The following is a 27,082-nucleotide window of genomic DNA, read 5'->3' as shown; positions in this document are numbered from 1 at the left end:
TTTATTTCTTCCCACTTTCAGTGGGAAAACAGTGACTTAAAAGAAGTGAAGTAACTTGACTGGCTGGAGAAGGCAATGGCATCCCACTCCAGTACTCTGGCCTGGAGAATCCCATGGACGGGGGAGCCTGGTGGGCTGCCATCTATGGGGTCACACAGAGTAGGACATGACTGACACGACTTAGCAGCAGCAGCAGCAACTTGACTGGCAGGGCCTCACACCTGGGAAGCATGAGCTGAAATTCAGGTAATGGCCGCCCCCCCCCCCCCCCCCGCCCCCACTCCAGGTTTCTTGGACCCAAGAAAGTAATTGCCATCAAGCCTGAGAGCAGAACTTCCCAATCTGAGGCCTGCAGATCCCTAAGAGCCCCTGAGTGGGCTCTGGGGGCATCAGAATGTCCTAAGAGTGGGGTGCTTGCCTTTTGTGGGAGGGTCACCAAATGCCCCCCTTGATCTCCTTTCCACCTCCAATAGTCTGAACACTGATGCTTTAGTCATGTGTAGAAGTACCCACCCTTGCTCTGACCGTAAATCCTGTACTGTTATCTTTTCATTATCCTGAGGAGTCATCTTGTTAACATATTATTTAAACAGCAATTGAAAGGGAATCACTTTCAGAGAAGTGCTGAAATGAACCATGGCTGTCCTGAGCTACCAAGCCTCACCCACCTCAAGCTTTTATCAGATGCTCAGAAGGGTCCATAACCAGAAAAAGACTGAAAATTAGTGAGACACACCCCCATAAAGTCTTTCTCCCTGAAAGAAATAAAAACAAAATATACTTCTTCATAGACCTCTAAATGTGTTGCAAGGGCTTCCATTCAGAAATACAGGGGCACCTACAGATGAAGCGGCCACGTGTAATCTTGGTCCAGCAAAATTATTATCTGCCACTCAGGGTGAGAAAGTCTAATACTAATGCATGTTACCAAGGCTTTTAGTACAGAGGAAGGAAGTTCTGGTTTAAGTAGAGGAGGAAGCTGCAGAAGAGGTCTTTGATCTTTGTTTCACAAAAAGCAACTGAAAATGTAAATAACTGTCTCCTTGCATGCCGGGTGACAGATAACAAGAAAGTAGTTTTAACAATTTTATTATACACGTGCAAGATTGCTTTTGCCTTTTGACTAGGTAAATGATCAATCGCTGGAAAGAAAATACATCAACTTTTATGGGGCACAGAGGAGTACACTGGCTCAGATACCCTGCCAGTGCACTACTGAAACAGTCTTAAGAGAGACCAAAAAAAAGCTAAGACAATCAACAACATTTATTAAGTGCCAACTGTTTAAGACCTACTCACAACGCCACTTCTGATGTACTGGAAGCCTCTGGCGCCAAAAGTCAGGAGAGGGCAGCCTGTATGATATACTGCACACCAGCTAGGAAGCTAAAAAAATAAAGGTGGAGGAACAGTGCTACACAGAAAAATACAGGAGATTTATACGAATTAAGCAGAAAGCGAGAAACAAGTGTGAGAGGCCAGGCTCGCCAACGCCAAGCTCCTAAGAAATGATGCAGATTACCCTGAAAAATGTCTGCAGGTAGAATATTTGTGAGTACGTCAGCAGGACAGGAGGAAAGGCTGTCATTTGCACCAAAGCTGTCATTTCATGACTCAAGAATACCTTCAAGCTCTGCCGTATTCATTTAATAATATTATTTTACTGTCAATTATCAGTTGGGCAAGATGCCCAAGATAACATGTGTTAAGTCATGAGTTTCCTCCTCTGTAAGTTAAGGAGGTTGGAATCAACTTCTAAAGGCTTTAACTCTAAGTGAAATGGTATTAGCATTTCTCAAGGTGCTGTTTGTGATTTGATTTTTCCTTGAGAAGGTACTCTTCAGTAAATGAATGTTTTTAAATTACATGTGCAGACTCTAAAGGGGAGGAGTAGCTGATGCTAGATAAACACAGTGCAGCTGTAAAACTCTGGTTAGTGGCAAGACTGCTTCAGCAGGAAAATAACAACTACATTTTCATCATTAAATCAGAATAAGAATCATTTCCAAGTAAGTTTTGAAGTGCATCTACATATGTATACACACACACACACACTAAAATATATCCTATTTTGATTCAATTGATTGTTAAGATATACAATTTAATAGCAGGAGTTATAGGGGAAGGACTACAACATTATAACAAATCTCCAATTAGAATTGTTAAAAATGAAAAAACAGGCACCTCAGAATGAAAGACTACAGTGAAAGTGAAAAAAAAAAAAATGTGAAAGTGTTAGCTGCTCAGTCTGCGTTTGACTCTTTGTGACTGCATGGATTGTGGTCTGCCGGGCTCCTCTGTTCATGGGATTTCCCAGGTGAGAATACTGGACAGGGTAGCCATTCCCTTCTCCAGGGATCCAGGGATTGAACCTGGGTCTCCTGCATTGCAGCCTGATTCTTTACCGTCTGAGCCACCAGGGAAGCCCATGAATGGATAAATATAGATGCTTAATTAGATGTGTCTATCCATCTTTCCAGGTTTTCTTGACAGGGGATCACTAGCAGAAGCTATGCATCAGGCTGTTTGACTCCTTCCTCACACTGAAAACACAGAAGCTATTAAAAGACTTTTATAAAAGTTGCACTAAAAAAAAGTATAATGAAGGTGCACACCTTTCAACCCAACAATTTACTCTGAGAAACTTATAACTGCTTGAATACAGTGACATATAAACAAGGAGGTTTACTGTAGCATTAATTGGAATATAAAAACCTATATTCCACAGCATGATACCATTTATATGTGGAATCTAAAAGACACAACAAACAATTTATAAAACAAAAAAGAAGCAGACCCACAGATATAGAGAACTAGTGGTTACCAGTGGGGCAAGGAGAGGGGATGGGCAATATAAAGGTGGAGGGATAGTTATTATGGGATTATATGAAATCATGTGTGTGAAACTTTTGAAAACTATAAAACACTATAGAATTTAAAGACTCTTTCATCTAATTAAAAAAATTAAAATAAATTAAAGAATCTGTTTCTATAAAAACTGATATAGAAAACCTATAAAACAATGAATGTTCAACAATAAGAAAATTCTTAAATCATGATACAGCTGTGGATTTGAAATATGGAATATGTATTTGCATGGGCTTCCCAGATGGCTTAGTGGTAAAGAATCTGCCTACAATGCAGGAGATGCAGGTTCAACCCCTGGGTCAGGGAGATCCTCTGGAGAAAGAAATAGCAACCCACACCATTATTCTTGCCTAGAGGATCCCATGGACAGAAGAGCCTGACAAGCTGCAGCCCTTAGGGTCGCAAAGAGTTGGACACAATTCTGTACACAAGCACACATATGCACAGCTGTATGTGAATATAGATTGGAATGTAGAATACCATGACATAAAAAAATGCTAATGTGGACTGATGCTCGAGATATTGAAAATGTGTGAAAAAAGAAAGGTCTCAGTTTTAAGAGTAATATTCTATATCATATTGACTGTAAAATGCACATTTCTTCATGTCTTAACATCTGGGAAATTGGTGTACAAGCAATGGCATCTTAGAATCCATGAAATAGAGTGGTACAATACTATTTCGGTACATATTAATACACACGCTTGAACATGCATAACAACTTTCTAGAAAATTACCTCTAATTATAACACTAACACAAGGGAAGCAAAAGATATTTTCTTTTATTTTACTTTATCCTACATTCTTTCTTAAGGTTTGAGGTGTTATCCTGGAACACATACTATTTCCAAATAAAAACAAAACAAACCACCTATAAGTAGTTGCAGGTTCCTAAAAAGTAGTGGCTTGGACAACCACTGGGACAGGTTATTTCTTTTGGGGAAACCACCCCCAGGAGATTTTTTTATTTTACAAGAAATGAAAAGCAAGGATCGAAGAAGAGGGAAGTTCACTAAGAAATCCTGAGCACATAGCAATGCTTCTTCCTTTCTGATCACTGAGGCAAGTACTGACAAAAGCTCTAGCTTGGTCTTCATGCTGGAAGACTGGTGGGGCAGGCGGGGGTCAGGGTGGGGAAAGAGTTAGGAACTCAGAGGAAGTCTTGCCCTCTGGGAAGATAGAGCAGCAAAGCAGAGAAAGTGTTCTCTGAGGGAGAAAGCAGCGGGTGTGGGGGTGGGAGGCCGAGTCTGGCCACAGCCAACCACACCAGCAGAGGATGGCAACTGGAAGGACCAGCACCGGTCCTGAGCACAGGTATGCTAGGTCCCTGCGGAACCCTCAGAAGGTGAAACTTCAGGGCAGTGATTCTCATCTTGAGGTCCTCCATCCTTGGGATTACTAAGGTGGCGGGGGTTGGGGGGAAGGCAGTAACTCTCTGGCCTACCCAGGTCTAAGGCAAAGAAATTTCCAATAGCAGTCCAGCAGAGGCCTGAGCTACCATGACCTGAATATTTTCACATAAGGTGGGTATCCTTTACAACACATAAAAAATAGATTAGAAGTATCACAGTTTAAAAAATTTTATTCCAAACGATTTTCAAGATTAGAATTGAAAATAAAAAAGGGAAATGAAAAAAATAAATAAAAGCAAAATGAAACAGAAAAATAAGAATTGATAATACCAATCTGAGATGAAGAACCTAAATCTTTTGAGATTAAGACCTTAATATTCTAACACTTGTTATAAAGTGAAGCAAACATTCAGAAATTTCATTCCCTGATGACAAAGTATACTGTCCCCCTACCCAATTTAATCAATTAAGAAAATGGCTACTTGAAAACTAAGCTCATTTTTGAGGGGAGGAACTCCTAAAATGATGATCAAGAAAATATTTTAAATACTCTATATTTCCTCAGACCTTCCATTTTCTTTTGCAAATCAGCTTACTTAAATTCTGTTCATAGGGGGAGCCTGTACCTGAGTGGCCCACAGCGCCAGAACTTACACTTCAAAAGCCTCCATCTCTGTTGTTACAGCTTGGAATGTAAAGATTTACGTTTACCGCCCCCTCCCTTTAAGCAAAAATAATGTGGCATTATTTTTCTCTTTATATCATGACAGAAGGCATATTACATTGACTTACTTGTAAATGATTTAATTATATGTACTCTTTCAATGATAATTTTCGCCTCCCCTTTCCTTCCGGAGTTCTTTGTTCTGGTGCAGCGCAGTTTCCAACACCGGGTTAGAAGTTAGGAAAAGGTATCACTTAAATCAATTTGCATTAAACAGAGATGTGTTGTCTTGTTTGTGGAAACATCCAAAAGGGAAACATGTGCTACAAGACTGGTACAGAAGATCATTTAAAATAATTTCTAAAAGGATACTATCAGTTTATTGAAAGGAAATTATGAGAAAACAGGGATAGTTAGTTTCATCTGAGAAAAATGAGTTCCTGTAATCAGGGTCTTTGATTTCACAACATCGCCAATAAGACGGTAACTCTGTTGACTACACATTATCAGCGAGTACTACACTGTACTCAGATAATGATAAGGATTTCGAAGTTCAGGCTCTGGGGACTTTGGGTGCACCATGAAGGGTTTCCCTGTGGGTCAGGGAGGGCCACAAGTTTACAAAAGGCCATCACTGTCTTCTGCAGCAGTCATCCTTCTAGCCCCTCCTCACAAGCTCTTTTCCCTAGCCAGTTCTATCTGTGTAGAAACAGGAAGACCATAAGAATGGAAAAGGTCAATAAGACAATAAGAACTGGAAAAGTCAGTTTTCATTCCAATCCCTAAGAAAGGCAATGCCAAACAAGGCTCAAACTGCCACACAATTGCACTCATCTCACATGCTAGCAAAGTAATGCTCAAAATTCTCCAAGCCAGGCTTCAGCAATATGTGAACCGTGAACTTCCAGATGCTCAAGATGGTTTTAGAAAAGGCAGAGGAACCAGAGATCAAATTGCCAACATCTGATGGATCATCGAAAAAGCGAGAGAGTTCCAGAAAAACATCTATTTCTGCTTTATTGACTATGCCAAAGCCTTTGACTGTGTGGATCACAATAAACTGTGCAAAATTCTGAAAGAGATGGGAATACCAGACCACCTGACCTGCCTCTTGAGAAATCTGTATGCAGGTCAGGAAGCAACAGTTAGAACTGGACATGGAACAACAGACTGGTTCCAAATAGGAAAAGGAGTATGTCAAGGCTGTATATTGTCAGTCTCTTATTTAACTTCTATGCAGAGTACATCATGAGAAACGTTGGGCTGGATGAAGCACAAACTGGAATCAAGATTTCTGGGAGAAATATCAATAACCTCAGATATGCAGATGACACCACCCTTATGGCAGAAAGTGAAGAAGAACTAAAGACCCTCTTGGTGAAAGTGAAAGAGGAGACTGAAAAATTTGGCTTAAAGCTCAAAATTCAGAAAACAAAGATCATGGCATCTGGTCCCATCACTTCATGACAAACAGATAGGGAAAGAGTGGAAACAGTGTCAGACTTTATTTTTTTGGGCTCCAAAATCACTGCAGATGGTGACTACAGGCATGAAATATAAAGACGCTACTCCTTGGAAGAGAAGTTATGACCAACCTAGATAGCATATTGAAAAGCAGAGACATTACTTTGCCAACAAAGGTCCATCTAGTCAAGGCAATGTTTTTTCCAGGAGTCATGTATGGATGTGAGAGTTGGACTTTAAAGAAAGCTGAGTGTAGAAGAATTGATGTTTTTGAACTGTGGTGTTGGAGAAGACTCTTGAGAGTCCCTTGGACTGCAAGGAGATCCATCCAGTCCATCCTAAAGGAAATCAGTCCTGAATATTCATTGGAAGGACAGATGTTGAAGCTGAAATCCCAATACTTTGGCCACCTGATGCAAAGAACTGACTCATTTGAAAAGACCCTGATGCTGGGCAAGATTGAAGGAGGGAGGAGAAGGGGATGACAGAGGATGAGATAGTTGGATGTCATCACTGACTCAATGGACATGAGTTTGAGTAAACTCCAGGAGTTGGTGATGGACAGGGAGGCCTGGCGTGCTGCAGTCCATGGGGTTGCAAAGCGTCGGACATGACTGAGTGATTGAACTGACTGAAGGTAAGATTAGCAGGGATCACATCAAAAACTGACAACCAACAAAGAGGAGGCAGTGAAGCTAAACAGAAGATGTTTAAATGACAATCTGGAGATCTTCGTTTTAGACCAACTAGCCTCTGTAAACTCAGCGCATAACTGCATTTACTCATTCCTTTTTTACCTTAAACACAGCATGCCCGCTGCATTCCCTAATGAGGGGTGCAGTTGCTACAGACAGGCAGGGGGTGTAGTGATTCAGGCTGTGGAGCCAATGTGCTTGGGGTCAAATCCTACCTCAGGGCTTCCCTGGTAGTCCAGTGGTTAAGACTCTTCCTTGCAATGCAGGGGAAATGGGTTCAATCCCTGGTCCAGGAAGATTCCGCCTGCCGTGGAGAAACTAGGCCCCTGTGCCACAACTACTGAGCCCCTGCTCTAAGGCCTGTGCTCTACATCAAGAGAAGCCACCGCAATGAGCAAGCAGCCTGCGAATCATGACTAGCCAGCAGCACCCGCTTGATGCAAATGGAGAAAGCCCCTGCACAGCTACAAAGACCCAGCATAGCAAAAAATAAAAAATAAATTAATTTTTTTTAATGTTGTAATTAAAACAGTTTAAAATAAAATGGCAAAAAGCCTTTTAAAAAGGTCCTACTTCTATCAACAGTAGCAGCAAGACCAGGGGTGAGTTGTACAGTGTCCTGTGACTCAATTCACTCCTCCTTAAAATAGAGAAAATAAGAGCATCTATTGAAAAATGTTGCTATAAAGATGAAACGAGTTAATACACATTAAACTCTTAGAAAAGCACCTAATATTTAGTAACTGCTCACTAAATGCTATAATCACCATTGTTGGGGAGGCAGGCCAGTAGACCCATAGTTACAGTACAGTAGAGAATTCTGTGATAAGACACCCTGGGGGAATCCAGAAGGGCATCATCCTATTTATGTGGGGGAGTCAGAGGCTGAGAAGAGGAGGATACACCTAGGAGCATCTCACATCAGGAATGCAGATGAGGCAAGTGGGCACTCCATGCAGAAAAAACAATATGTGTGAAACCTTAAATTCAACTAACTGTAGGAAGGGCTTCCCTCGTGGCTCAGACGGTTAGGAATCTACCTGCAATGCAGAAGACCTGGGTTCAATTCCTGGGTCAGGAAGATCCCATGGAGAAGGAAATGGCAACCCACTCCAGTATTCTTACCTGGGAAATCCCATGGACAGAGGAGCCTGGCGGGCTACAGTCCATGGGGATGCAGAGAGTCAGACTTGACTGAGTGACTAGCACGCATAACATACGTAAGTGTAAGAAATGGTTCAGAATGGCTGAAGTACAGAATGCCTCTGGAAAGGGGAAAGAAAATGAGATTGAGAGTTGGACCAGAACCAGTTAATGAGGCCTTTCATTTTTAAGTCAAGGAGTTTGAACTTGATCCTGAAAGCAGGGGACCAATTTCTAGCATTTGAAGCTTGGGTGAGACAGGATGGGATCCATGTCTGAGAAAGAGCCTGCAGGAGGCAGAAACATGGAGGGCAGTCTCGCCTCAGTTTATACTCAGAAGACAGAGGGCAGAAAGGTGGAGAGCATTGCCATTCCAGCTGGTTGAAATGTTGACAGGTGGAAACCACTTACCCAGTAAATTTACTTAGGTGAAATATTTCACCCCCAAACAATGGTAGGAAACTATTATACAAGTGATATAAACTTGTTATTTTCTATTTACTTCTCACCATTGGGTTCACTTACACAATGTGAAGGGCTAGAACTTAAGGGCAGGGTGACCCTCTCAGGAATGCCTGTGCCAGGGCTGGAACAGGCTCATCCTTCCCATCCATTGCTTCCTGTTCTGCCCATGGTTATTCTGGTTCCTGCGTGGACCTTCTACTGAATTCAACTTGTTTTTCCTCTCAGTTTTTTTTTTCTCTGAAGCAAGCATTCACTGAGCCTTCTGCCTTCGTGTCTCAATGGTAAAGAATCTGCCTGCAATGCAGGATACCTGGGTTAGACCCCTGGATCGGGAAGATCCCCTGGAGAAGGGAAATGGAAACCCACTCCAGTATTCTTGCCTGGAGAATCCCATGGACAGAGAAGCCTGGCAGGCTACAGTCCACGGGGTTGCAAAGAGTCAGACACGACTGAGCAACTAACACAACACATATATCTTTTTGGATTTACTTCACTCTCCTGCACCCACAGGATAATGGAAGAGAAAGCCCTGTCTCCTATCTTTGAGGGCTGTGAGATTCGAGTCAAGATACACAGTGGTGCTGGCCCTCCAGAGAACAGGTCCATCTACCCAAGCCCACCCCGCAGCCCTCACTCTGTGCACGGCAAGAAAGGGCAGAGGGAGGAGGAAGAGGGCCAAGTGTTTTCTGCGTAACATATCATCAGCAGCGAAACATTAACTGGGACCCAGTCCTCTGGCTTCTGAACTCTGAGCATTTTCTACCAAGCAATACACACTTTAAACAAAACACGACGCTCATTAAAGTAACCATACTCTTTATGACCTCACTGGCGTGGGTAATGGAAAACCAAGTAGTTATCTCTACCAAAGTGGAATGTTTATTCTGGCTGCAGAGCTGTTCCCCTAAAGGAGTTCACCCAGAAACCAGGCCCCAGTTCCCCAATTTTCCCCGTTTTTGTGGTTTCTGCTTTGCAGGGCTCTAGGGCACAGAAATAGTTTTTTTTCAGAGAAGAGAAGCAGAGTAGGATATGGCAGGCATGACAGGTAGATCTCCCCATGCAATGTTCTAAAACATAATAAAAATCAAATGAATGAAGGCAGAAATTATAGTTTTAGTGGCTCAAAGTATAATAATGTACAATAGCAAATATAAAACGAGAAGTGGGAAATCCAACTAGGAAGTCTCTCTCCTTCAAGGGTGATGCAAAAGAAGAGCAGGGAGAAAGTTCAGAGTTATTTTCTCCCCAGCACATGACAGGAAACCTGCTTTGCTTTGCAGTTTGGCATTTTCATTTGTTTTTGTAGGTGAACCATCTTAGCTCATATGCTTAAAGTGTTAATTAAAAGTGGAAATTAATGCACTGAGCCAGCTAACCCAGATGAAAAGATGATGGTCAGGAGAGCAACACCCTCCACGTGAGCTCATAAAATGTCCACTAAATGATGATGAGAAAAAGGAGGGGGAGCACCATGGAAAACCAGATGGCTCTCCCACTCAATATGGATGAATAATTTGACAGTTCTGCAAACCAGTTTTCCAAGGGAAACAGAGATCATTTTCAGCTCATCCTTCCCAAAGAAAGGTGAATTTTTACTTGTAACACTTACCCAGTGGCTAGCAGGAAACATACTAGAAGCAGAGGAGGGAAAAAAACTGTTCACGTTTCTAGAAATTATTTTCTCTCATAAAAAGGTTCCATGTTTCTAGACTATCTCCCCTGAAATATAAATCTATTGGGATTATCACCATGAAAGCACATGAATCTTCTTGTCCATAAAATACTAGTAAGCAGTCACACAAGCTACAGCTTAGAACCAAATGATCTGAACATACGGATGGTTCAAACAGATGGTTTGAAGGTCAAGTTCAAAGACCTGGCCAGTCTGACCCCAAATAGGTCACCACATATGGTCCTATGATTCAAAATATCTAGCGAGTAATTAACCAAAATTTCCTTTCTCTTATTTGCTAAAAGATGGAGACTAAAACAACGAAAAATATTTCAGAGCTTGATGGGACCTTAGAAATTATTTAATCTAAGTTGTGTCTTCTTTCTTATAATAAACTGGAAAATTCCTAGGCACATCTTTCTCACCCCTGTCCAGTACCTGGACTCTCATTTGACTACACCTTCCTCCACAAAAACAGTTAGATGAGACACTGGAGCTGGGAAGAGGGCGTACTGGGAACATTAGCATCCTGGTTGATACTTGAATATATTTTACCTTAAGGAATAGGGCTGTATTTCTGATACATTGTAAGTATCTTATCTTGATACTTCCAGGCCAGTTCCCATTTTTTTTTCCCCATGTAAAGACATTGGGTAAAAGTCTTTAAAACGTGTAAATCAGATTTCTGTGGAAAAATTAGTTCTACCAACATTCCCTGCTGCTGCTGCTGCTGCTGCTAAGTCGCTTCAGTCATGTCCGACTCTGTGCGACCCCATAGACGGCAGCCCACCAGGCTCCCCTGTCCCTGGGATTCTCCAGGCAAGAACACTGGAGTGGGTTGCCATTTCCTTCTCCAATGCATGAAAGTGAAAAGTGAAAGGGAAGTCGCTTAGTCGTGTCCGACCCTCAGCGACCCCATGGACTGCAGCCCACCAGGCTCCTCCATCCATGGGATTTTCCAGGCAAGAGTACTGGAGTAGGGTGCCATTGCCTTCTCCGTGGGCCTAGTAAATGCCAGACAGAGAAGTGGGTGACAAAACACAAAGATGGGGCTACCAGGTCTCCAGCCTGAAGGAGCTGAGGCACATACATAACTACAAAAATCACATGTAATTGAGGTGTGTAGAAAGTATCATGAAGATCCAGAGAAGGAAGAGCCTATTGCTGATGAAGGAAAAATCAGAGAAGGCTTCCCAGAGGAGATGATGCTTCACTGGGGCTTTGAAGGCTGAATAGGAGCTGGCCGAGTAGAGAAGGGGGAATCAGGGAAGGATAGTCAGCAGGAACAAAACAATACACAAAGGAGTACAAACTGTGGAATATACCAGATGTCATGGGCATAGGGTATCTGATAGGAAAACAGTGGGAGGGAAAGTAGAAAGATAGGGTGAAGAAAATATGAGGAGCTCTGAACACTAAAGATTTCAGACTTTACTCTGTAGACAATGAGGTTTATTAATTGATGGTTTTTTACACATGGAAGTAACACAACTCGGTGGCAAGTTCAAGAATGGACTGGAAGCCAAGAGACAAGTGAGAAATAATAATCGTGGTTATATAGGGATCTGACTTTAGACAAGTGTCTCCATCACTTTCAAATCAAAGCTCAGGAATCATTTGTGACATTTCTTGCATGAGGCAGCCTAAAATCTGCCACCAGGATGGTCACTGCCATAACAGGGATCGACATGTGCCCTGAGGATATATAGCCTCACCCCAGAAGAATGCCTCGTCCTATTTCTCATCCACCTCACGTCCACTCCACTAAGGGAGTGCACCACACAAGTTAGCCTGAGGTTTGTGGAAGAAAGGCCTCTGACATAAAATATGTTCCAATACAACCGCGAGAATAAAACCCATGAGAGCACAATCTATAGAGTCTCAGGTGGTCCCAGCCCGAACATTAATCAGCTGCTCGGTCTCAGGCAAGTTATTCAGCTTCCTTGGCCTTAACTTTTCTCATCATAAAATAAGAACAAAAAAGCGATCTTCTTCGGAATGTTGATATGATGTTTAAAAACAGATCCTTGTACAAGTATACAGTGGGCTTCCCAAGTGGCTCGGTAGGTAAGGAATCTGCCTGCAATGCAGGAGACACAGGAGACATGGGTTTGATCTATGGGTTAGGAATTCCCCTGGAGAAGGAAATGACAGCCCACTCTAGTATTCTTGCCTGGAGAATCTCATGGACAGCGGAGTCTGGCAGGCTACAGTCCGTAGGGTCACAAAGAGTCGGACATGAGTGAAGCAATTATGCACACATACACGCACAAGCATTCAGTAAACAAGAAAAACAATACTCATTCTTATACCCACTTTTGACAACAGACAGCCTCTGCAATGGGATATTGCTTCTAAGTTTCAACTATAAAAAAAACAATCTAGCTATTGATAACTATTACAAATGACATGGTTTTAGACGGTCTACTTTTCTAAGATGGAGGGTTCCCTGTAGAGCCAGAAAGCCTATTTTAACTTTATCCTCTCTAAAATGTGTAACACTTACTTAAACAGAACATGCTGATAAAAACGAAACCTTCTTTCTGATGATGTGGTCACCATGCTTTTCTCAAGTGCCTGCTGAGGTAAAGGGAAGAGCTACCACATTAAAAATGACTTGATAGGAATATAGCCCCCAAATATAATAATAGTCTTAAGTGAACTAGAACCTTTAAAAATTGTGAATCACTATATAAGTACACCTGTAACTTATATAATATTGTACATCTAGTACATCAATAATGATCTCAGTTTTTTTAAGTTAAAAAAGAAAAAAAGGGGACTTGATATACTACAGATTGGCTGTCAACGGGGTTTAACGTATATCCTAAGCATGTCTATAACATTCCCTACTCTCACATGTAAAATACATATCACAAGTGTTACCTGACACCCACAGAATAGGCTTGTGGTTGCCTTTTTCCCTTATTCTTGTATCTTTAGACTGTTTTATTATGTAAAATTTCAAACATACACAGAAGTAGAAAGAAAAAATATAACAAGCCCTGACTATCCATCCTCACCCTCAACAATAATCAGCATGTTGCCAATCTTGAATCACTTACACCTCTCCATCCCTTACCCTTTGTTGGTTGGTTATCTTTTCTTTTTTACAGCTTCACTGGGGTATAATTTAATGATAAATGTACAATGCAATAAGTTTTGGTAGATTTAGAAAGTTCTACAACCATCACCACAAGCCAGTTTTGGAAAATGTCATCATCCCACAAGTGCCTGTTTGCCCTTAATCCCCATTCTCACTTCAGCTTCAGACGACCATGCATCTATTTTCTATCTTTACACATTTGCCTTTTCTGGACATTGCAGATAAAGGCAATCTTACAATACAGTCTTTTGTATCCAGTTTCTTGCACTTAGCATAATATTTTCAAGGTTCATCCATGTTATAGCATATATAGTACCTTCTTTTTAATTGCTAAATAGTATTCCATTGTATAAATATGTCACATTTTGTTAAACATTTACCAACTGATGGATATTTAGGCTGTTTCTAGTTTGGGGCTCTTACTAATGCTTCTACAAATATTTTCTTAGATGTGTTTGTGTGAATATCTTTTTGTTTCTCTTTGGCAGATGCCTAGAAGTGGAACTACTGGGGTTTTATTGCTTTCTACCCAACATCATGTCAAAATCTCAGGAGTTTGTATGGCCCTTAAACATCACATGTTCTAACCTTTTATTTAACAAAAGAGGAATCTGAAGACCAGAGGCATTAACTGATTTGCTTTATTCATAGTTCACTGGTGATCGAGATAGGATTTAAACCCAGACTTCCATTTCCTTCTTTTTTAGTCAGTTTCATTGTTCACCCACCTCCCTCATGGAGCCCTCTTCACTCTGCCCCATTCTGGATTGGTCATTCTCTCTGTTCCAGAGCTGCTATTGAAGAACTTCTCTCTTTAGTCAATGTAGGATGCCCTTATACCTCTTGTCAACTCTCACATCCTCCCCACAAACATCCTAAGGCCTTCTGTCTCACCCCTGGGGAATTGGGAACTTATTTCTGAGCCTTCCTGGGATTCTGTGAGTACATCAGTGACTTCTGGTCCTCTCTCCTCACTCTCCCACAAGCATTTTATTCTTGACCATCTCTCTCTGCAAACTCATTTGCCATCACTTCATCTGCTTTCCTTCTTCAAGTTCTGTGTGGTTTGGGGTTATAGACATCTCCTAGGTTTATAAGAATAGAGTATGCAGAAAATATCCTGATCTTTTGCCCTTTTCAATTGTTTAGGGGGATTTTCAAGAGAAGAAAGCAAATTGTCTTTGATAGCTTGAAAGCAGAAGTCTCCAACAATCATGAGACTGTGATGAAACATTTGGTAAATGAAATTACAGGGACAAAGAAAATTTCATTCAAATTAGGAAATGGAGGAGATAAAACCCTGCCCCAAATCCCAAACAAGAGTTTCATTCCATCAGTGTCTTTACATGTGCACGAAAAAAGGCTACCTTTCACTATTCAAAGAGTCAAGCAGCCCTGACTTCACTCTGTGGCTGGTTATTACTCCATTTGCCTAATTTAGGCAAAATAAGAGCTCTGTTTGAAGCCGAAAATAATCCATGGGATTTTAAAAATAAAAGCATTATCCTAAGTTTCCTAAAAATATGTTGGCAAACACCAAGATCACAAAACTGATTCTGAATATTTCTTTTTTTTTAACCTACATAAATCAAATCCACTATGATTGCTCTCTCTCTTGAAAAATGTTTAGCTCTAAATTATGCCCCACAGGAAGGAAGCTGTGGCTATACTTACATACAGTAATTGGCTGCTATTATCCAATCAGCAAATATTTATTGGGCACCCAGTGCACTAGGCACAGCAGGGGAAATAGAAGTGGATAAAGATATGGCCCTTATGACCCTTATAATCTACTTGTGATAAGACAAAAGCATGAAAAGTTAAACAGTACAAGGAAGTATGTGATTAAGGGGCATGGGGAGAAGTGTTAAAGAATTTTAGAAATTACAGAGTTGACAACTTGGATAATACCCAGGAAGAAAAGGGAAATAAGGGCACCAAAACCCTAAAGCTCACACACAGACTAAAGCTGAACTGTGACAATGATTATGCTATTTGCCTGCTGAAAAATTCTCCTGGTTCTTATCACTAGGAATCAAAGAAAATTCCACACTTCTCAGCTTCACCTTCAAGACCTCACAGGCCCTGCCCCTTTTGCCTTGTCAGGCTTTGCTCCAGCTGCATGTTCCTTGAACACACAAATACCTAATGCTGTTCCATCCCCTCTAGGCTCCTGATGGTCTGTCCTTCAACACCTTTTCCCACAATCTCAGCCACTGAAAATCCATCAGCTTTACATGCCATCTCCTTCCCTGGAGCACCTCCAACACTATATTTCGCATTATTACACAAGATCCTGGCCTCTTGAGATAGCCAGTCTCCTCTTTCCAGGAAATACTGCCAGGATGCCAGGAGTACAGGGAGATCTTGCCTCATCTCTACCTCAGGACTCGTCTCTCACTTTGACATTCATACCTTATCCCAGGGCAAGAGCAGCTTCATAATGTCACAGGTGATACATAAACAGTGGGACAGAGCAGGAGTCAGGCATGGGATAGGAGTGGGGTTTGGGGGAGGAGACTGGAAATAATAAACAGTAACGTGAATCCAAGTGAACTCCGGGAGTTGGTAATGGACAGGGAGGCCTGCCGTGCTGCGATTTATGGGGTCGCAAAGAGTCGGACACGACTGAGCAACTGAACTGAACTGAACTGCTTACAGGGTTTGCTGTTGGTCAGCCATTTCTAAGCAGTCTAAATCTGGTAGAATCCCCAGAACCAAAGGTATTTCATAGGTCTCTCATTGAGAACATTTCTTCTTAATCCTCTAATATTTTAGAGACCTCGCCCAGTGCAAGTTGTCGCTGGAATTCAGACTAACTCATGGTCTAACAGAGTTGTTGCAGGTCTTCTTGGGACTCACTGCAGCTGGTCTAGGTGACTAATAGGACTGAATACCTCTCTTTAAGCCATAAATGAAAACAGAAAAAAAAAATACAGGACAAACCTTTTGTGGGTCCTTTTATAGATCAAGCCATAGAAAACCACACAAGGATGCAGTCACTCCTTTGGGAAACAAATCCAATCATCATTCCTGTGCTAAATTATAGGAAGTTATGGGCTTTCCAGGTGGTGCCTGCCAATAAAGAACCTGCCTGCCAATGCAGGAGACATAAGAGATGCGGGTTCAATCCCTGGGTTGGGAAGATGCCCTGGAGGAAGGCACGGCAACCCACTCCAGTATTCTTGCCTGGAGAATCCCCATGGGCAGAGAAGCCTGGCGGGCTACAGTCCATAGCATCGCAAAGAGTCAGACACAACTCAAGGGACTTGGCACCCATGCACAATAAGCAGAGTAAAGCAAGGATACAGATTTTCCTTGACTTACAATAGGGGTCCTGATAAATCCATCATAAGTTGAAAATGCATTTAATACACCAATGTACAGAACATCATAGCTTAGCCTAGCCTGCCTTAAGTGTGTATAGAACTCGTACATTAGTTGGATAAAATCATCTAACATAAAGACTTTTGTATAATTGTTAGATATCTCATGTAATTCATGGAATATTGTGCGTGCATGCATGCTAAGTCGCTGCAGTCCTGACTCTTTGAGACCCTATGGACTGTAGCCTACCAAGCTCCTCTGTCCATAGGGATTCTCCTGGCAAGAATACTGGAGTGGGTTGCCAGGCCCTCCTCCAGGGGATCTTTCTGATCCAGAAATCGAACCCCTGTCTCCAGCATCTCCTGCATTGACAGGCAGGTTCTTTACCACTAGCGCCACCTGGGAAGTCCATGGAATATTGTACTTAAAGTGAAAACCAGAATGGTTGTGTGAATACACCAATGTTCTAAGTGTATGGGTAGTTTACCATCATGATCACATGGCTGACTGGGGGCTTCACTGCCCCCACATCACAAAAGAGTATGCACCATCTGTCACTAACCCAGAAAAAGATCAGAATTCAAAATTCAAACCACAGTTTCTACAGAATGCACATGGTCTTCTCACCATCATAGAGTCAAAAAATCTTAAGTCAAGCCATCGTAAATCAGGGACAATCTGAAATAATAAAATATACCAATCCCTAACAGGAGAGCTGGCCCAGAGGGTAAACTTACCTTGAACTGACATTTATATGAATGACTCTGACAGATGATAGAAATAACAAAATAATTAAGAACCTCCCTATAGGAAAGCTACAAAATCACATTAAAGGGCAGTTGGTTCTCATTGTAGAAAGGAGTGAATGTGGCTTGAAATCAACAAAGGGAGTAAAAAATCTAGTCAATTTAGCCTGGGGCCAAAGACAGAGGATTAGTTCCAAGAATAAGTATATAGTGCTTGTTAGAATTCTGTACAGTTTGGTTTTAAATGCCTCTCTCTTTCTCTTCAGAGACTATAGCCACAGACCTCAAAGAGATTCTGGTATTTAGCCTAATGATTTCCACATGTTAAACACACCTCATTGGCTAGAGGCACCAGTCAAATTAATTTCTTCTGAAGAAGGAGGCTAGGGTTTGATTCTTCTATGTAAAATTATTCTGTTCTATTAGTTGTGGGAGACCTGGACTTCATTAGCAAACAACTTGAAACTAGTTACACAAACCTGCTGATAAGAAAAGGCTGCCTTCCAGCTGTTCCCCACACGCTTTTGTGAATAAAGAGCCATTGCTTAGGCAAAAGTCTGTCTAATCTCTTAAAGATGCTGTATTTCCATTTAATAAAACATTTTAAAGTGGCTCATGGTCTTAATCTCATTTACTGTGCTGCAAGATTTAATAAAATTATTTGATAATATTTGTGCTCCAGTATATCTCAGCAGTATCAGAATAAGATCACATCTTTTAAAAATACACAATGCTGACATTTCCTCAGGCTACATCTTTGCTTTAGTGTCTCCATTTCTTACTCAAGAAAGGTATCAATTGAACTCCAATCCTTTCACTGAGAAAACAGAGTCAAAATGCCCATAAAAACATAGGAAACTGTGTAGGAAATCATGTTAAGAGAAAAGCAGAACATTAAACTGTGTATATGCTATGGTCATAGCTATACTGTATAACTAAGGATAAGGCTGGAAAGAAATATGAAAAATGAAACGTTTTCTCACACGCATCTGAAACCTAAGTTTTTTTCTTTCTCATCTCCTTTATTTCTGCTAGGAGTTGTCTTATAGTGGGTATAGTTTGTTTGCTTTTTAAAATTATCAGGATAAGATCTGACCTCATCAGACAAGATCTTATGAGCCAGTTACTCAAAGGCAGTGACTGCCTGGACCACCCTAGACAGAGGTCTCTCCTTTCCTGAATATTCTTCAGCAATAGCAACTCCACAATTTCCAAGATTAATCCAGGAAGGGGGAAAGAAACTCTGTCTAACCTGCTGTTGGTAGTGAATTTCAAGAACATGTCCTCATTTTTAGTTTCATACTATTCTTTAAATGCACGCTCGGTCAATACAGAATCTACCTACAGTGCAGGAGACCAGGGGTTTATTTCTGGGTCGGGAAGATCCCCTGGAGAAGGAAATGGCAACCCACTCCAGTATTCTTGCCTGGAGAATCCTGTGGACAGAGGAGCATGGCAGGCTACAGTCTATGGTGTTGTAAGAGTCGGACATGACTTAGCGACTAAACCATCACCAATCTTTTAAAGAAAAGTAAAAATGATATTTGTGTAATCATAAAAATGAAGTCATTCATATTTCCTGAGAACATGGAGACACAGATGACTTCTGCTGCTGCTGCTGCTAAGTTGCTTCAGTTATGTCCGACTCTGTGTGACCCCATAGATGGAAGTCCACCAGGCTCCCCCGTCCCTGGGATTCTCCAGGCAAGAACACTGGAGTGGGTTGCCATTTCCTTCTCCAATGCATGAAAGTCAAAAGTGAAAGTCAGTCACTCAGTCGTGTCCGACTCTTAACGACCCCATGGACTGCAGCCCACCAGGCTCCTCCATCCATGGGATTTTCCAGGCAAGAGTACTGGAGTGGGGTGCCATTGCCTTCTCTGACAGATGACTTCTAGACATGAACAAAACTTAGTTACTGCTCTCAGGAAAGATATTTAGTAGGGGGCAGACAGCTGCCAATTAAGGTGCGGTGTCATAAGTGATAATATAAAGGACATAAAGATAGGGAGACCAGAATGAGCTATTCAAATTCTTAAGAGGAAGACATTATTCTTGAACTCTTTTCCTGTTAAAGAACAGGACCAGGAAAAGTTGCATAAAGGAGGCAACATATGAACCAGATCCTGAAGGATAGTCTTTGCCCAGGAAAGAGAAGTGATGGGCATGCAAGCAAGGGGGATATAACCAGCAAAAATGAAAGCAGGAATAGTGGGTTGTGTGCTAGAACAATGCACAGTTTAGGAATGGGAACCAAAGGAAATATGCAGAAGAGTAGTGGGGATCAGACTTGGCCTTCAATACAGAGAGAAGGGTGAGGCAAGCAAGCAAATATTGTCCTTTGGGGCCTGGGCAAGGAGTCTTGCATTTGCTTTTCTATTTAATCCCAACAATTTGTTTTACAAGTGAGAAGATTGAGGCTCCAAGAAGTCATATACAGTTTCTGAAAAGCACACCCATCACCTACACATCCTGGAACTAGCATTGTGTCCTGTCCCCAGCAGGTCCTCGACAAATACTGCCGAATGCACGGATGACGAACCAGCAGGCCCATGAGCCACTGGTCCACAATAATGCACTTCCAAGACTTGTTTAAGACAGACAATGGGAGCCACTGACAATTTGGGGTTAGAGGATGTGTAATCTGAGAGCTGTGTGTTAAGAAGAGGACAGTAAAGGCTGAGGAGGTAGGGGGTTACCTAATACTGGGAGACTAGTGTTTACTGACAACACCTTGCTTTGCTCAGTATACTTGGTTTACTAAGAAAGTACTGGGCTTCCCTGGTGGCTCAGATGGTAGAGTCTGCCTGCAGTGAGGGAGACCTAGGTTCAATCACTGGGTCTGGAAGATCCCCTGGAGAAGGAAATGGCTATCCACTCCAGTATTCTTGCCTGGAGAATCCCATGGACAGAGGAGCCTGACAGGCTACAGTTCATGCGGTTGCAAAGAGTCAGACACGACTGAGCAACTAACACTAAAGGAAATATTAGACTGCCTCAAAAACTCAACTGAAATCTAAATTCTCTCCTTTACCAAATGTATTTTTATTATGAAATTTAAGAACAATAGAAGGTATAAAATGAAGTTAAACTCCTTTTTCTCCTTCAAATCCAAATTCCACTATTAATAGTGTATTGTTCATTCTTTGAAAAAGCTTATGCACTCTTAAACACATAATATGCCTTTTAAAAAACATAATGAGATCATTATTTTGCTTTCTATTTAATCTGTCCTAGAGATCTTTCCACATCAGTACACACAGACCAACCTTGTTCTAAAGTTGCATAATGTTTCATGTCATGGAAGTACTGTAATGTATATAAGCTGTTTGTGAATATTTAAGTTGTTTAAAGTTTTCATTTTGTTTATTCTTAAATACAACACTGCAATAAACTCTTTTAGTCTCAAACCAAATTCACTTGTGGTCACTTGTATCAGTTTCTTGGATAGTCACAGATGGGCTCTCTGGTGTAAGACATAATTTAGCAAATTTCCTCAGATATTCATATAGTTAGCAGTCACATACCTTAGCAATGAAGGGAAACACAAAGATAACCTAAAAATAAATTTACTCATAGGAGTATCTCATTTTAGTGCTGGAGCCTACAGGAAAGACTCAGGGCCAGAGTTCTAGCTTTCCACCCTGAGCCTCTGGTATGGAATTCCTCATTCCACGTTGAGGCAGGGTGGTATTCCTTCAGGAGAAATCCAGGGCTCTATCTTCCTGCTCTACCAGTGGCTTGGTTTCCATGATTAAAATGGCAATGAAAAATTCAGATGACAACAATCAACAATCAGAATCACAGAATTTCAGAGCTGAAGGGATTAGAGATTATCCAGTCTATACCTGACATTTCTCAGATGTGGTGATTATGACCCAGAGGGACGACTGTCTCAGCAAACTCACCTAGCAGGTCACCACACAGCCCACCTTCCACACACCTATCTAGAGCCTTCTCCATTATACAGAACCAAAAAACATTTGTGTGCTAAGTTGCTTCAGTCGTGTCTGACTCTTTGTGATCCAATAGTAGCGTGTCAGGCTCCTCTGTCCATGGGATTCTCCAGGCAAAAACATTGGAGTGAGTTGCTGTGCCCTCCTCCAGGGGAGTCTTCCCAACCCAGGAATCGAACCCATGTCTCTTACATCTACCTGCACTGGTAGGCAGGTTCTTTACCACTAGCACCACCTGAGAAGCCCAAAAATATCTGCATCCTCTGCTAATCATTCAAAAATATCACATAAGCAAAATGTGTCTATAATATTTCCCTGGACAGAAGCAATCACACTTAAAAAAAAAATAATGAGAACATCTGTAGAGATAGCACAGACAAATCTTATTTTAGATAATTTAAAACCCTTTCTCCACCAAATTCACTACTAGAATGTCTACCAACTGTCAATACTGACACACTGAAGTGTCACCTTCCTTCTCCCACCCCTTGTGCTAACACCACTGACCTGTTATCAGCAAGACAAGCAGCGCTCAGGTTGTCTGCAGGTCTCATAATGGATTTTCAAACCTGGGACCACCCCATGCTGTGAGACTCTGGAGCCATAATTCTGTTACTCCCCACTCCCTTCCCATTCATGCTGCACAGCCTAAATCAAGGGTGTTGAATAGCTCTGACAGAAGTCTGTTCAAGAACTAAACATCATAGAGCCATCAGCTCCACCTTCCAACCCCTGGAGTCCAGCAAGGTTACCGACCTTGGGCAAGACCTACAAGCTTCCTCAGTAAAGCCTGTGTTTCTTTCATTTTTTTTTTTTTTTAATTGACCTACAGGTGATTAACACTGTTTCAGGTTACAGCAAATTGACTCAGTCGTGACTTCACTTTCACTTTTCACTTTCATGCATTGGAGAAGGAAATGGCAACCCACTCCAGTGTTCTTGCCTGGAGAATCCCAGGGACGGGGGAGCCTGGTGGGCTGCCATCTATGGGGTCACACAGAGTCGGACACGACTGAAGTGACTTAGCAGCAGCAGCAGCATACATGTATATATATGCTTTTTTCAGATTCTTTTCCATTATATGCTATTATAAGATATTTGAATATAGTTCCCTGTGCTACATAGAAGGTCCTTGCTGAGCCTATATTTCTTCATGAGGAAGTACAGCAATATGGTTAAGAACCAAAGGATGTGAATATCAGCTTTGGTTTTGGCCTTGGGTAAGGATTTAAACTCTCATGGTCTCAGTTTCCTCATCTTTAAGATGGAAATAATAACAATAGAAATAATAACAATAGAGGATTTGGTAGAGGCTCAACATTTATTGAGCCTAGTACAATGCCTGGCACATAGTAAGTGCTTGATGAATACTGAGGGTCTACCACCAGAGCTGGTTTACCAGGAGCCAACCAGAGGCCAAAGACAAAAACACATGTAGCTGGGCATAGAAAAAGAAGAAAAAGCCTTCAGCAGGATTTCTGCTAAATTAACAAAAGAGGAATAAAAAATAGCTACATTTTTATACAAGTTCATATTTACCTATGGAGATTCCTTGGAACAATAGACTCATTCCAAGGTCTGTCTCAACTGAGACTTGAAACACTAGATCTGGGTTGGTGCAGCCACTGTGGAAAACAGCATGGCAGTTCCTCAAATAAATACAGAACCACCATATGACCCAGCCATTCCTCTCTGGGTATTTATTTGAAGAAAGTGAAAACACTAATTCAGAAAGATATATGCACCACTGTGTTCACTGCAACATCATTTACAATAACCAATATATGGAAACAACCACATCCACTGACAGTCAAATGGATAAAGAAGATATATATATAGATAGATATAATGGAATATTTGTTGTTGTTTAGTTGCTAAGTAGTATCCTACTCTTTTGTGATCTCATGGACTATAACCCACCAGGCTCCTCTGTCCATGGGATTTCTCAGGAAAGAATACTGGAGTGGGTTGCCATTTCCTTCTCCAGGGGATCTTCCTGACTCAGGGATCAAACCAGTGTCTCCTACATTGGCAGGTGGATTCTTGACCACTGAACTACCAGAGAAGCCTTATAATGGAATATTACTCAGTCATAAGAGAATGAAATCTTGCTCTTTGTGACAACATGATGGATCCTGAGGGCATTATGCTCAGTGAAACAGGTCAAAGAAAGACAAATACTTACATGTGGAATGTAAGAAACAAAACAAATGAACAAACAGAATAAAACTAAACTCATAGATACAGAGAATGGAATGGAGTCGCCAGGTGGGAGGAGGGTTGTGGGGGGTGGGCAAAATGGATAAAGGGGGTAGGGGGTCAAGAGGTACAAATGTCCAGTTATAAAAATAAACAAGTCACGGGGATATAATGTACAACATGGTGACTATACTCAATAATATTGTAGTATGTGGTCTTCCTCGATGGCTCAGCAGTAAAGAATCTGCCTACAATGAAAGACTTGATTTTCTTTTAATTAATTATTTTTTATTGAAGGATAATTATTTTAAAGAATTTTGCTGTTCTCTGTCAAACCTCAACATGGATCAGCCATAGCTATACATATATCCCCTCCCTTTCGAAACTCCCTCCCAACTCCCTCCCCCTCCCATCCCTCTAGGTTGATACAGTGCCCCTGTTTGAGTTTCCTGAGCCATACAGCAAATTCCCATTGGCTATTTTACATATGGTAATGTAGGTTTCCATGTTGCTCTTTCCATATATCTCACCCTCCCCTCCCATCTCCCCATGTCCATAAATCTATTCTCTATGTCTGTTTCTCCATTTTTGCCCTGTAAATAAACTCAGTTTTGATCCCTGGGTTGGAAAGATCCCCTGGAGGAGGAAATGGCAACCTACTCTAGCATTCTTGCCTGAAGAATCCCATGGACAGAGAAGCCTGGTGGGCTATAGTCCAAAGGGTCGAAAAGAGTTGGACACAACTGAGCAATTGAGCACATTGTAGTATATATTTGGAAGTTGCCAAGCACATAAATCTTCAAAGCTCTCATCACAAGAAAAAAAAAAAAAAAATGCAGGTGCAGGTTTTTAAAAGCCATGTACCACAATGCTCTTTTTTTTTTTTTTTTTCTTTTTTAAATTACATGGGTCTGAGATACTCCAGGACTTCCCTCATAGCTCAGTTGGTAAAGAATCTGCCTGCAATGCAGGAGACCCTGGAGGTTCTCCAGAAAAAAGGAAAAAAAAAAAAAAGCACAACCACAGGCCAGGACCTGACAAGGAGAGCCAGGGCAGGGACATCTCTGGACCATAGTACAGGTCAAGTCTAAAATCGGGTAAGGTCATACCCATATGACAGTGCTCAGAGAATCACGAGGTAACAGAGGTCAAAGGTCATAAACTCAACTGATAAACAGAATGTGTGGCTGACCCAGGGAATAAAGAAGCAAGCAGCAGGGGCTTTGGCCAAGGTGGTATCAATGCTGACCAATTGGCATTTCCATTTCAAAAACTAAAGAGTGTGTTTGTGTATAAGAAAATCAGGGATCATGTCTGGGCAAGGGCTCCCATTATAATGTCCTGCCACTGGTTCTGGTGATCAAAAAGGAAAGAGGAAAAAGGCCAGCCAGGAAAGGAAAGGTCAGGCACCCTCAGAGATGCAGGGGCCCGGGCCATAACACTCACAGTGAGAAACAAAGTACTGACCATGGGGAGGGCACGTACGCAGGCGTGGGGACCATGGTGGTGTCCGGTGTGGAGCCAACACTCTGTGAGCCACGGGTTCCTAGTGCTCATCTTGAGAAAGCAGTATCATGAGAACAACTTGATGCAGGGAGGTCAGGGACAAGGTCCCTCCCACAGGTGCAGCGCTCACATATCTGCTCAGAGAAGCGCCTCCATGGTGAGCACAGCTGAGTCTGAGGCAAGGGTGCACCTGATTGGAGGAAAAGAGCCAAAGGGGCGGGGCAGTTCTGAACAGGCTAAAGGAAAGGGGAAAAAACACACCTTTCCAGTTCATTTATTTCTTGAAAAAGGATATATTTAGTGCTCTTTATCCATTACAAGGTACAGTTGAGGTTACAAAAATAAAAAGCCATAGTCACTGGGAGCAAGTGGCTCATCATTTTAGGTTAATGAGAGGGAGAGATTGTTTGGCACCAGGGTTGTCCAAGTCATAAACTTGGACTTGGTAACATACTAGCTCACTAACCACTGTGCTGGAAGGCTAGACAGATAGCAGATTAAAGGGGAAAGATGTGTAGTAGATGCTCTCAAAAGCAACCTATAGAGGCTATTTAAATTAAATTATCATCATCATCAGACTTTTGACAATGATACTTTGTCCGAAGACAGTGGAGTAACATATTTAAGATTCTCAAGGAAAGAAAATGTGAGCCAAGTAGATTATACCCAGAAAAAATGACCTTTAATATAAAGGTCATGATTTTATCAAGAAATTAGGAGGAAAAAAGAAATTACAGAATACTATTCCCATGAGCCTTACCTAAGGAATCCACTAGAGAAACCGCTTCAATCAAAATTTGTAGAGATAGTGATATGAGGATCGATGATAAGCATGACATATATAGTTACCTGTAGAGATATGACTGAATGAACACTGAAAGGGATCTATTCTAGTATATAATGGCTATATTATCTGACAGTGTAGACATAGTACAACCATTTACAAAATTGGGCAAGAACGAGTAGGGACATGCCAAATATATTACTTTTACTGTTTTCATTAATCATAGCTGATTATTTGGAGACTGATGTATGTGTAATATAGGATAATAAATGGGTAATTAAAAGATATTCTATCTCCCTTGGGACTAAAAAGCAAAGATTTTAAGTATGAAAGAAAGCAAATACAACTGCAACATAGAAAACATTAAACAAAACCCCACAGTCTTGACTTTGAGCTGGAAATATCAATATGAACTCACAGAGTATTTCATCTTTATATGTGTATATATGTTTGTATGTAAATGCATATGTATTTTCTTAGCTCTGACCAATGAAAGAGCCTACAGACAATGACCATTCCAGTGAGTGGTTATGGTCCTAAAATATCATTCTCATTAAAAGAAACCAAAGTCTCTTGAAGAAATAGTTGAACCCACGTCTAGGCAAAAAATGTACAAGACAATCCTGGATCACCTTAAGACTAGATATTATGGAAGGTAAACTAGATAGCAAATTGAAAAGCAGAGACATTACTTTGCCAACAAAGGTCCATCTAGTCAAGGCTATGGTTTTTCCAGTGGTCATGTATGGATGCAAGAGTTGGACTGTGAAGAAGGCTGAGCACCAAAGAATTGATGCTTTTGAACTGTGGTGTTGGAGAAGACTCTTGAGAGTCCCTTGGACAGCAAGGAGATCCAACCAGTCCATTCTGAAGGAGATCAGCCCTGGGTGTTCTTTGGAAAGAATGATGCTAAAGCTGAAACTCCAGTACTTTGGCCACCTCTTGCAAAGAGTTGATTCATTGGAAAAGACTCTGATGCTAGGAGGGATTGGGGGCAGGAGGAAAAGGGGATGACAGAGGATGAGATGGCTGGATGGCATCATCGACTCGATGGACATGAGTTTGAGTGAACTGCAGGCGTTGGTGATGGACAGGAAGGCCTGGCGTGCTGCAATCCATGGGGTCGCAAAGAGTC

At 41.5% G+C, this 27,082-nt stretch overlaps 1 protein-coding gene across 3 annotated transcripts in view; it reads right to left on the bottom strand.

Moving 5' to 3' along the window:
• The window catches only part of TNFAIP8 (TNF alpha induced protein 8), a 143,258-nt gene that overhangs the window by 100,171 nt on the left and 16,005 nt on the right, over window positions 1-27,082 (bottom strand). Inside the window, exon 1 of one of the 3 annotated variants that reach the window (XM_044947792.1) lies at window positions 1,300-1,324. The exons of the other annotated variants lie outside the window; for them this stretch is intronic. The gene's annotated coding sequence lies outside the window, so the exon portion shown is untranslated. Of the gene's footprint in view, window positions 1-1,299; window positions 1,325-27,082 lie in introns of those variants that run through there. 3 annotated transcript variants of the gene reach the window in all.

The sequence above is a fragment of the Bubalus bubalis genome, chromosome 9 (genome assembly GCF_019923935.1).
Source record: "Bubalus bubalis isolate 160015118507 breed Murrah chromosome 9, NDDB_SH_1, whole genome shotgun sequence".
NCBI lineage: Eukaryota > Metazoa > Chordata > Mammalia > Artiodactyla > Bovidae > Bubalus > Bubalus bubalis.
This window is presented reverse-complemented; position numbering and strand designations above follow the sequence as displayed.